General features: G+C 32.5%; 1 protein-coding gene across 1 annotated transcript in view; it reads right to left on the minus strand.

The window, feature by feature from the left end:
• LOC106660788 overlaps window positions 1–4,959 on the minus strand; it is a 666,377-nt gene extending 661,418 nt beyond the window's left edge. Inside the window, exon 1 of the mRNA XM_024225950.1 lies at window positions 4,759–4,959. The gene's annotated coding sequence lies outside the window, so the exon portion shown is untranslated. The remainder of the gene's footprint in view (window positions 1–4,758) is intronic.
• Between the last annotated feature and the right edge of the window lie 6,942 nt (window positions 4,960–11,901).

Below are 11,901 nucleotides of genomic sequence, written 5' to 3' on the forward strand. Positions count from 1 at the left end.
TTTTTTATCTCAACTAAAAACCTTAATTAATTGTAATATATTAATTGGTCAAGCGGACCACGAAATTAGTGAATTTAATGATTTAAAATGAAGTATACTTCACTAAAGCTCTCCGTGGCCATTTCATTTGTCGTCGAGAATCCAATCCGATTACACGACATTTGAACAATGGCAAAAAGGAGGGAAAATTCAAAAGGTGGGGTTGAGATGGGAAGTTAGTGTCCGAGTGGATCGAGGTACCGATTGCTCAAGTGGTAGAGCAGCGGCGAATCAAGCCGAAGATCGTGGGTTCGAATCCCGCTCGTGCCATTGACTTTTTTATCTCAACGAAAAACCTTAATTAATTATAACGATTGCAAGTATTTACTAAAAATAAACGAGGGTGGCCATTTTTTGCCTGTCAGAGAATAAGCTCAAAAATGCACAAGCATGTTCATCCACGCATTAAAACGTTCAGCCTATCACTTTCGCAGTCCACCGGTAATTCCTTTTTTTGTAATTTACAATAAATGACGGGAAGACCTCGGGCATCAACCATCCAGGTGTTTTCAGTCCGGCGTCATACTGTCCGTCCAGCCGTCGTGGTTTGGCTCCAGGGCTAGGTCTCCTATCAACAGCTAGGTCACTTCAGCTCCACTCGCAATCAGTTTTATGGCCACTCACATTGTTACTCACCCTTAAATACATTCTTACTGATTTATATATCATTCACTCAGTGAAGGAGGTGGAGTACCCGATATTCCTCCATCACCTTTTACACTTAAACTAAACTAATTGAGGGTGGATGAAATTCTCATAGCCCGGTACCGGTCCTCTTAGATTATACTTCACCCCAGTAAATATTCACTCTCAATACACTCTTGGGACACGAATCTATCATGACATGCAATAAAACTACCTGTTTCTCCCTAGAAAAGGAAGATCTATTAGATATTATTTTTATAATATATACATATACCTGAACATATATGGTGTATATGTACATTTTATTTCTTGTGTTATTTATTTATAATGTATTTTGTGTGGTCAAAACGATGTAGTAATATCGGAACAGGATTTATTGAATTTTTTTTAAACAAAGAAAGAATATTCATTATTGCATTTTACATTTTTTTTAATTTCATCGTTTTAAATTAAATAATTTCGACATGCTTTTATTAATCGATATTTCATATTTTCTTAAAGGGACCGCGGTAGTCGAGTGGTTAGCATGGTTGAGACTCTCGGTCATACAATCACGTTCATTCGACGTCGACCCTGGCTAATGTATATAACCTTAAAGCAATTTAAAAAAATTAAAAATTTCATTTGACGTCGATTAAAAAAAAATTAAAATTTGAGTTTTCTATCATCCAGGTGTTTGTAGTGGCTTTGTTTATTATTTTACTAGGCAACTCACCTCACACAAAACAGCCACCGAACCGCACTGTACTAACATACTAATCACTGATAATGACAAAATGCCGAAATGAATATGACAGACCGAACGGACGAGCGTGAGCGGACCAGGGTAAATGGAAAATGAAATAAAACCGCTACTATTGCTAATGCAAACGTGATAATAATTTAAAATTCAATTTGAAACCCTCATACATTATTGTTTGTAGAAATTTGGTTTCCTACCCTTTATATTCTATTATGTTTTAAAGGTATTTACAACGAAAAACACTCCTGCCAACGTGAAACAGTAACATGTTTAAATCGCGATAGCTTAAATGTGTTGAAAATCATAAACATTATTAACATTTTTAATATATTTGCCTTTTTTTTCAATATACGTAAATTCTCATCTTAGAATTTTAAATAAAGTTTGTTGATAAATTAACAAAAAAATGTCAAAAAATGAAATATTGATTCCTGTTATAATTGTGTGCCGTTTTAAAACAGAATGAACGATTAATCGGTAGACTTTGATTTTGAGAAACGCCAATGCAAAGTTTAATTATATTATAAATCCGTTGAGCTCTTTTAAAATAAAATAGAAAATCGAGCTTTTTGAATAAAAGAATCAAATACTTTTAAAACTCTAATTTTCAATTTGCCCGTTCGTTTTGACAAGTAGAAAATGTAATTAATTGTTTTTAACGTTGCTTAAATCACTAATTTATTTTCATTGTAATAATTTAAACGGATACATAAATTGCAAATTCACTCCTGTTGTATCTTCATAACGTAATTTAGAAAAAGTTAAACTTAGAAATAGTTTTAGTTTTTTCCAATCACATATCTTTTTTTATACAAACGAGAAATTTCAAGGCTTTAAGTAACTAAAACGATCAAAAATTATTTAAAATGTTTTTATTTTAAGAACACACAATGTGTCATTGTAATGTTAAACCAAATTTAGTAATATAGTCTAACAACAATACAATTGTGCGAAATACAATTGTGCATTTTCATAGAGTAAATTAGCAAAAAAAATTATGAAAGTTTTAATTTTTTCCAATTTATTTCATTTATAAAATCAGGCATTTTAAAAGGTTTAAGTATAAAAAAAATTTACAAATTATTTTCAAAAAATCTAACATTCTTTTAATAAACCTACTATTTGTTGATGATTTTCAAACCAAATTTATTTATGTAAGGTGAAAAGAACAACTATTACAAAAACCAGTCTGCATTTTATATCATTTTCTAGGGTGTTAGAGATTCCCTCCCCTTTTTCAACAAAGTAAAACTATTAAAATATGGAGGAAAACGGTTTTATATTAATTAACTAAATTAGCGAATAAAATGGGTAACAGTTTATATTTTTTTCAACCTCATATCTGTTTATAAAAGCGGACAATTTAAGAGCTTTTATTATCATATTTTGTTTAGAAATTATTTACGAGAAATCCAACTTCTTTATTCTAAAACTAGACACTATTTAGTGGCCATGTCAAACCAAATTTATTATTATAGAGTGTAGAGAACAACTATTACATCAAATTTTACGTAATTTATTTCATTTTCTATGTCGTTACGAGATTATTCTTGTTATTTAAACCAACAATTAAGACAATTAAAGTATGTTGTAAAACGCTTTTATATTCATAAAATAAATTGCCAAAAACAATAAGAAACAGTTTTAATTTTTTTCCAACCTCCTATTTTTATAAAATCAGGCAATTTCAGATCTCCAATTAACTAAAAATATTTAGAAATTGTTTACGAAAAATTAAATGTTTTTCTTTTAAAACCATTATTTGTTTGTCATATCAAACCAAATTTATTTATTAAAGGGAAGAGAACAACACTGTATTTTATTTTTAATTTATTAAGTTTTCTAGAACGATACACGGTTTATTTTCCCATCTGTGACTACTAAAAGAAACAAGTAAATATGTTTTATCTACATAAAGTAAATTAGAAAAACTTAAACTTCTTAAAAATAAGAAACAGTTTTAATTTTGCCCAACCACATATCTTTTTTATAAAGGCAGGTAATTATAGAGCTTTAATTAAAAGAAATGTATAAAAATTATTTACGAAAAATCCATTGTTTTAATTTTAAAACTGTCTGTTGGTGATTGACCAAATTTGTTTATGCAATGTGTAAACAAAAAACTATTAAAGTGGTACATAAAACAATCTGCATTTTATTTTGTTTTCTTACGCAGTTTTCCTCTCTTAGTTTTAATTTGCACCAATTAAATATCATGTTTGTAGATAAGGGAAATATTATGGAATTAAAAAACAAAAACTGTTTAGAAATTGTTTTCGAAAAATGTGCAAAAAACGTTTGTAACCACGAATATCACGTCATTTTTGAAACGTAGGTATCTCGTGGATGAAATTTATTTTTGCATTATAACAGACATTTTGTTAATCAACACGTTTAACCGCCATAGATAAAGTTTTGTAGATTTATCGAACAACTTATGCAGATAAAGTCCTCTCAGTTGTTATCAGCGTTGTGGTCTGGACCACATCTAATAACTACTGAGAGAGCAATAGATTAAAAAAAACTTGATATCATTTCAGTACAAAACGTCAGATAAATTAATGCAATGAAATTGTTTGTCAGCAGAATCGGAAATTATATATTTAACTGGTAGATTTTAAAAAATTAATCAGAATATGTATTTTTCCCCCTTATATCCTTAGTTAACGTCAAAATTGTAATTATATTCTCAACTACAAAACCAAATTAGTGATGTTTTTTTTAAATAAACGAGGACGAAGATGACCTTTTCAGTTTAAATGTGGTAAATTTTCTAAAAAGAAACATTTCCTAACGGTCTTCGTTTTGATTAAATGGCTTCTAAATTAGAAAGATTTTACATTTTTTTGATTAAAAGAAATGCCAATGTAAATTGTATTTTGCGAGAGGCTTATTGATAAAATAAATATAATAAATTGCTAGAAAAATTTAATTTAATTCGGAATTTTTATACAAAATCAACAAGTTAGATATAATTTACATAATTTGAATTATCAATAACGTCAACAATGGTTGTTAAATTTAAATTTTAATTAACGTTTATAAATAAACCGTGATAGTTAAAAGGAGAAGTGAGTACTGATATCACTTTATAATTAAATTATATAGATCAGTATAATAGTTTGTGGAATGATAGATATGAAGGATTACATACATGTTTAAAACTGTAAATATATTTTTCTCGGTACATGACTTTCAGAGAAGCTCTGAAATATGTTATTTGAACATTTTTATATAAGAATAAAATGTGAATTTAGGCTGGAGGCAAAATCAATAAAATGCGACATCAATCACGCTGTCATCAATATTCCATCCGAAAGTTGTCTCTCTACCTTTTCTTCTGGAGGATGGTTTTTATCCAATCAAGGTGAGCTTTCTCCCATGTGTCGAAGGGCACTTCGCCGGCACAAAGCGCTTCTCACTTGAGACGGACCGAAAAAAAGAGAAATTTAAAATTTCTCCAATTGAAAAACACGCGTCACGGCACTGAGGGCGGAACGGGCGGCAGCTGTAATCCGACGTTCACACCGCGAACAGCAGGAACGCACTGGCTCGAGATCGCGCATCTCCCGTGCATGCGCCCCCTCCGAGTAGCGCCCTCCTCCGAACACCCTCCAAAATTCTATTTCTGTCATCTTTTTACCGCCACAATTATTTTGGCAGACACGCGCCTCTATGTGAAGTAATATTAGAGCGCCTAGATATTTCCTTGTTACATGAAAAATTTGAAAAAAGCTCAAACAACTATAAAGAATGTCTATTTACTATTTACTGTTCAAAGTATAAACTTTGAATAAAATTAATAATCAACAGGTATTACTGATTTTCACTCCTTTCTATTGTTGAAACAAATTCATCATTTAATTAACCAGTTATATGATCGGTAATTATAAAAATATGTGCAAAAATTAGTTAGGACAGCTGATACAACTACCGATTATTCAATACCAATCAATTTTAAACACAAAATCAAAATATTTTATTTTCGACCATATTTATATAATATATTCCAGAATAACATAAAAATAAAAAAACGATTTCTAAAAATGATGCTAAGCCTTTAAACAAATTAATTATTATTGGGTTGGTGCCAAATTAATGCAGGTTTTGAAAATTTGTTTTATTTACGCATGTGCTTGTCTTGTATACAAAGCTAAATCGTCAAATCTAATTTATGGAATATAATAATTAGTTTATTATAATAGGCGGACCTATACGCCGATGACTCCCAAAAATACATATCCTTCCACCCTTCCGATCTTCACTCGGCCATTTTCAAGATCCAAAAAGACTTAAACTCCATCAACGAATGGGCACATAAAAATTCCCTAGCCCTCAATCTGTCCAAATCCACTGCCGTAATTATTGGTTCCAGGCAACTTTTCAATTCCCTCCCGAGCATCCCACCTCTCATGTTAAATAACCATTCCATTCCCTTCTGCTCCTCGGTTAAGAACCTAGAAATAGTCTTTGACCAAAACCTTTCCTGGCATCCTCACATTTTCCAAATTTTCCGCCTTCGTATCACCTCCCTCCGCCTATTTCGTCAGTCTTGGCTTCTCTTACCTTTCTCCACCAGCAAAGTCCGTGCATCTTCCCTTATACTTCCCTTCCTCGATTACAGTTGCGTGGCATACGGTGATTCCTCGGAGGGGTGATCGCACGATTGAAACGTTATGAATTGATGCGTAAGATTCGTGTTCGGCACACCACGGGGTCCCGCGTCTTGGGGTTTTATTCCCAACATCCCTGTCTCTATCCCTCCTTCCGTGCACATTCCTAGGTTGCTTTCTTTTCCAGTCCATCCACACTCGTCGTCCTCCTTACATCACCCAATCCTTCCAATTCAACTCCTTACATCACACTCGTAACACCCGCTCATCCCCAGTTGACCTTATCCTTCCACAACATACAACCCATACCTTCCAAAGAACCCTTTCTGATCCGAGCCCCTAAAATCTGGAACTCCCTTCCCCTTTCTATTCGTCACGCTGCTTCCTTTTCCTCCTTTAAATCCCACCTGTATAATCACCTCCTCTCCCTCCAGAGACCTTACGTTAATATTTGATATTTTTGTTTAATACACTTGTTATTTCTTCTTATGGCTTGTCTTACTTGTATTCATTGTGCCAAGATTTTTACTTCATTTTATTTTTAATTTCATAGAAGTAACTTCAATTATTTATTGATTATTTGGAGATCGTGAGATGCGGTCTGGTGTGACGTAGGTTTTAGAAAAACGTTTTCTCGGAAAAGAAAACGTTTTTCTAATACCTACGTCATACCAGACCGCATCTCACGATCTCCAAATAATCATTAACTAACGGTCAATAAACACCACACATTCCTTTGTTTATTTCATGTATATTATTCTTAAGGGACACCAGTACCAGAATATATTTATTTTTCTTCTTCTTCTCCTTCTTAAAATTTCTGTATTGTGTATATCATTCTATAAATTCATTTTCGTATCTTAAATGCACTTGTATAATCCAAACAATGTTTGTAAATCCCAGGCTCTGAAGATGATCTCAATAAAAATCGAAACATTGGCACGATAAAGAAAATGTTTTTCTAAACCTACATCACACCAAACAGTAACTCAAGATCACTAAATATCGATTGTAATTTGTTTAAAAACTCGTAAAAATGGAAAATTAAACACACAGACAACAACTTTCAATTCACTCAGAAATAACGGATGCATCATTTTTAAAAGATTTTTATTTTTTTTTAAAGAATTTTAAAGAGAAAAGATTTTTAAAAGAAATGGGAGTCATATTGTATTTAGCCGTGTTCGATAATCAATGTTTTGTGTTAAAGTTCTGTTGTTCATAGAAGAAACTTCCTTTATTTATTTCATGTATATATTATTCTTAGGGACAACAGTCCCAGAATAAAGTTACTTTTTTCTTCTTCTTAATTACGTTTAAGTGTTATCATTTATGAAAGCATTTTTCATTATTTTGAATTTTATAAGAGTGAGGACCTGCGAAATTAAATATGACCAAACTAGATTTCCGTCAAAGTTATTTGTACGAATTTAAACTTGAGCGATGTGCGTCCCAAACCGCACATAACATCAGTAGAGTTTGGGGGGAGAGAAGCATTAGGGAATGCACGGTGCACCGATGGTTTCTGAGATTTCGATCTCGGAGACAGGTAAGGTCGTGGTAGGCCTTTCGTTCTGGACGACTAGAAAATTCATGGAAGACAACACGAGTAATCGCGGTAGAATAGAATTGGTCAAATGCAAGTGGGTACCGCACGAACTAACCGAAGCCCAAAGAAATGGACGTTTTAAAATCGGCACGTCCCTTCTGCTGCGCCATTAAATTTCTCGATCAAATCATAACGTGCGATGAGAAATGGATTCTGTTGATAACAAAACGCGTACAGGTCGATGGTTGGACAAAGATGAAGCAACAAAACACTTTCCGAAACCAAATCTTCACCCCAAAAGTTATGGTGACATGTGGTATTATAATTCTGGAAATTATAGTGTACAACCCCAGCAGTTATTAAAGTAAACTAACACAGCAGAGAAATATTGCCGAGAAATTTACAAAAATTTACACACGAGTAACTGGAACGTCTTTGTCCCGCATTGGTAAGAGGACTTCTTCATGTAACGCCAACATGTCGTATTACCAACACTGCGGCAACGTAAAAACTTAATTATGAAACATTAACGCACCCTCCATATTCACCCGACCTCTCCTACAGAATTCCACTTTTTTAGGCACTTTGATGACTTCTTGAAGGATAACATTTTTAGAGAACACGGTGAAGCCGAAAACCCCTTGGAAGGCTTTAATAAAAATTTTATGTTAGCAGAATAAAAGCGGTTATTACACATTGGCAAAAATGTATTGATTGTGATAGAATTTATTTCGAATAATTTTCTTTATTTTTAAAGATTAAAAATAAATATTTACTACCATATTAAAATCTGCATTATTTTAGCACCTGCCCTGTAAACGGCTCTTATCCTTAAAGCTTTGACTTGTCCTCTCTATGCTCAGCCTCGCACCAACAAAGGTGGTGTGGTGTCCGTTGTTTCTTCTTCTCCAGAGTCTGTGATGTTCAAAATGCAGTTCTACTATCATACTACCCTAGGTTTTGTAGCTCTGCTGTTAGTTTCTGCGATGGTCCTTGGATGGACATTTTCTCATTCCTGGCGGAAAATCCCGTTGGATCGAGGACTTATTTTTAAGCCAAATGATAAATGACATTTAATATAAATCCATGATGTTCTCATTTTGGTCCAGTTCTAAAGGAGTTCAAATTGCCGCTTCGGCGAAATAAAAGAAGAAACGGCAAAGCACTACCTCGCAGAATGTGATAGGTATGCTAGGTCTAGATTTGAAATCTTTGAAGGAGAGGTCATCACCAAATCACTCCCGGAGATAAAATGGTCCAAAATCTTGGGGTTTGTGAACAAGTCCAAGAGGTTTATGCAGGACACGTGAGCCGACCAAGTCCTGGACCTTTTAGGGACGGGGTACGAGTCTACCCACGCATTTAACCCATCGGGTCTTGGTCGCCCACCCTGCATAATATATATATATAAAGGAGTTCAAACCTAAAACTGGGGCTTTGGCATTCCATACTCGATTGGAATAGTACGAATTACTTTTAATTTCAATTCCTTTATTGGAAGTTTTTTAATTTTATTTTGTATTGTTATTTAATTTTTAAATTTTTTACATTTTTATATATTTAAACTTATTTAATACAATTTTCTTATCCTCCGTAATAATCCTCAAATACGAAGGTAGGAAAACGGATTTTTTTAAAATTACCTAAATCGGCTAAATTTTTTTTCTAGGTTCCTAGGGTTCATTGGCAAGGAAGCTCTGACACGGGTAATATTTTTCCATCAAGTACCTAAAAGGTTTACTTAAAACTGGAAAACCGTGTTAGAACTAATTCGCAGCTTTTATTTCAACAATCCAAACACAAAAATAATTATATGAGTAAAATGAGATAAATGGAAGCAATATTTTTTTTCAAAGCAGTTTAAAATATAATAAATGAAGCACAGAAGCCAATGTTGTACTTAACTATATTATATAAGAAATAAAACCACAGAAGACGGCTTAACGCCAGTGTTTCTTCCTTTTGCCCTAAAATTATTCAACTCCAACTTCTCACTTATTCTTACATGTTGAATGTAACTTCTGATCGAAAAAGTAAGATCAGAGTCCCTTTATATCTACTGTTTTGTTTATACTGTCTATACAGGGTGCGTCTTGTTCATTTCAATTTCATTTTTTGAGGGCACATGATATTTGATTAGTAAAGAAAGGATTTTTTTTAAATACAAAAATATAGTATTTTATATATTATTACAATTTTTAGTTAGTACAGACACTGAAGATGGCAAAATGCTGAACCACGTCTGATAGACCAACCACCGAGAAAATTCAGCCCAAAAATATGACGTTAAGGATGAATTTACAAGAAGAAATTTTCCCAATTATTAGCAGATATATTATTTCATGTGTAGAAATAAAGAAATGAAAAATTCACACAAATTATGATTTATGATGATTTTGTACTCTTTAGCATAATGTTTTTATGATCAGATGTGTGGGCGAATTAACATATAATTGATAGGCAACATAAAACATGTTAATAACACTTACGTAAAATGAGACTCAACATTATAACCTTGTTACAATTAATTAAGGTTTTTAGTTGAGATAAAAAAGTCAATGGCTCGAGCGGGATTCGAACCCACGATCTTCGGCTTGATACGCCGCTGCTCTACCACTGAGCTATCGTGACCTCGATCCACTCGGACATCAACTCCCCTCTAGCCGAAGATCGTGGGTTTGAATCCCTCTCGTGCCATTAACTTTTTTCATCTCAACTAAAAACCTTAATTAATTGTCTTGTATTAATTGGTCAAGCGGACCACGAAAATAGTGAATTAATGACTTATACTTTATATTTGACTGTAACAAACAACCTAAAAGAACAACGATAACCCAAATGAATTCAGTCAATCCGGGAGGGGCACACGGAAATTTTCAGTATAAATGGAAATTCAAGTAAATGCGAATGAAAATATAAGAAAAGTGCTGGAAAAATCTGAAAACATACAAACAAAAGAACCAGCATGAAAATTGTGTAAAACAGATTCGTAACTTTGTTGTTACCGATCCTCAGTGTGTTGGTCTGCCAACACGTTTCGACGTTTCGCAATCTTCCGTGACTGTGGCAGACGAAACGAAAAAGTCAGGTCAAACATCCGATCATTGGTTAGTAAAGATCCAATTATAATCATGAATTAAAAAATCAGGAACAAGGCTAATTTGAAAAAAAAGAAAAACACTCCGTTCATTCGTCAAGATTTCAAAGAGTGTTTTCCATTCATTCATTACATAAATAGAATTATAGTTTTAAATAGAAACTGCGCTATGTTAATAAGATTTCTGACAGCCGAAATTTCACTATTTCAGCCGAAATTACAAGTAATAAAACTAGAACAAGTTTGAAAAGAACTGGGTTAGTTCTATCGAAGGATTTCCCAACCATGAGAAAATTAAATCCTGGGCGGAAGACGACTCGTCAACATAATAAGAATCTAATGCAATACGATATGCTATATACGGAGAATAAGCTGTGGACCTTGGTGGAATTATAGAATAAAAAAGCTCAGCCTTATATTGTTCTCCGGGAATGAAAAGGCGTAATACGTTGCATTTAAAATGTTGCAGAATAAAGGGGAAACTGAAGAAAAAGAGGTCTAAGAAAAGGAAGGATCTTTCGAGAAGCTCTCTATATTTTGTCTAGGGCAAACTAGTCCTAACGAAGAACCAATCAAATGGAAAATTATTTAAGTTGATTTTTGATCATTGATCAATGGTAACACTATTTTAGTTGTTTTTAGATTTTATGTTTACCGTTTCAGATTTAATAAAGAAGACAAATAATAGAAAATTTTCTTTATAAATTCTATATAATTTTTCAAATGCATATTTCATATTTTTTATGTATGAAACATTATTGCAAAATATATTCAATTAGTGAATTTCTTTTCTTTGATTTTAAGTTGTTTTGTGAGATTTATGGCTTCTATAATTGAAAAATGTGCTTTTTAAATTTAACGATAAAATATTATTATTTGTAGTTTGATCATTCCAAATCATTTAGTTAGTCTTCTCTTCTCTAGTTTGGTCTTCTCTCCATCTCCAATTTGGCGTCAAAATAATTCTTCTAGATAAAATTCTGAATAAAGTTTTATGTGAGAATTAAGGTATTTATCAGTAAATATATAAAAGTTTCAATGTAAATAATAACGAAAATTTTCTTTCACTGTTTCTAAGCTTTTGTTTTGTAGTATTAAATTTTTCTTATACGTTTATGTTTATTAATAATCTATTTTCTACCGTAATGCATGCTTTTTACTTTATAAAGAAAAGAAAATATCATTTAGTAAGCTCTCTGTATTTTGGGCAAACCGT

This window comes from Cimex lectularius, unplaced genomic scaffold (assembly GCF_000648675.2).
Source record: "Cimex lectularius strain Harlan isolate CLEC.00 unplaced genomic scaffold, Clec_2.1 scaffold81, whole genome shotgun sequence".
Lineage (NCBI taxonomy): Eukaryota > Metazoa > Arthropoda > Insecta > Hemiptera > Cimicidae > Cimex > Cimex lectularius.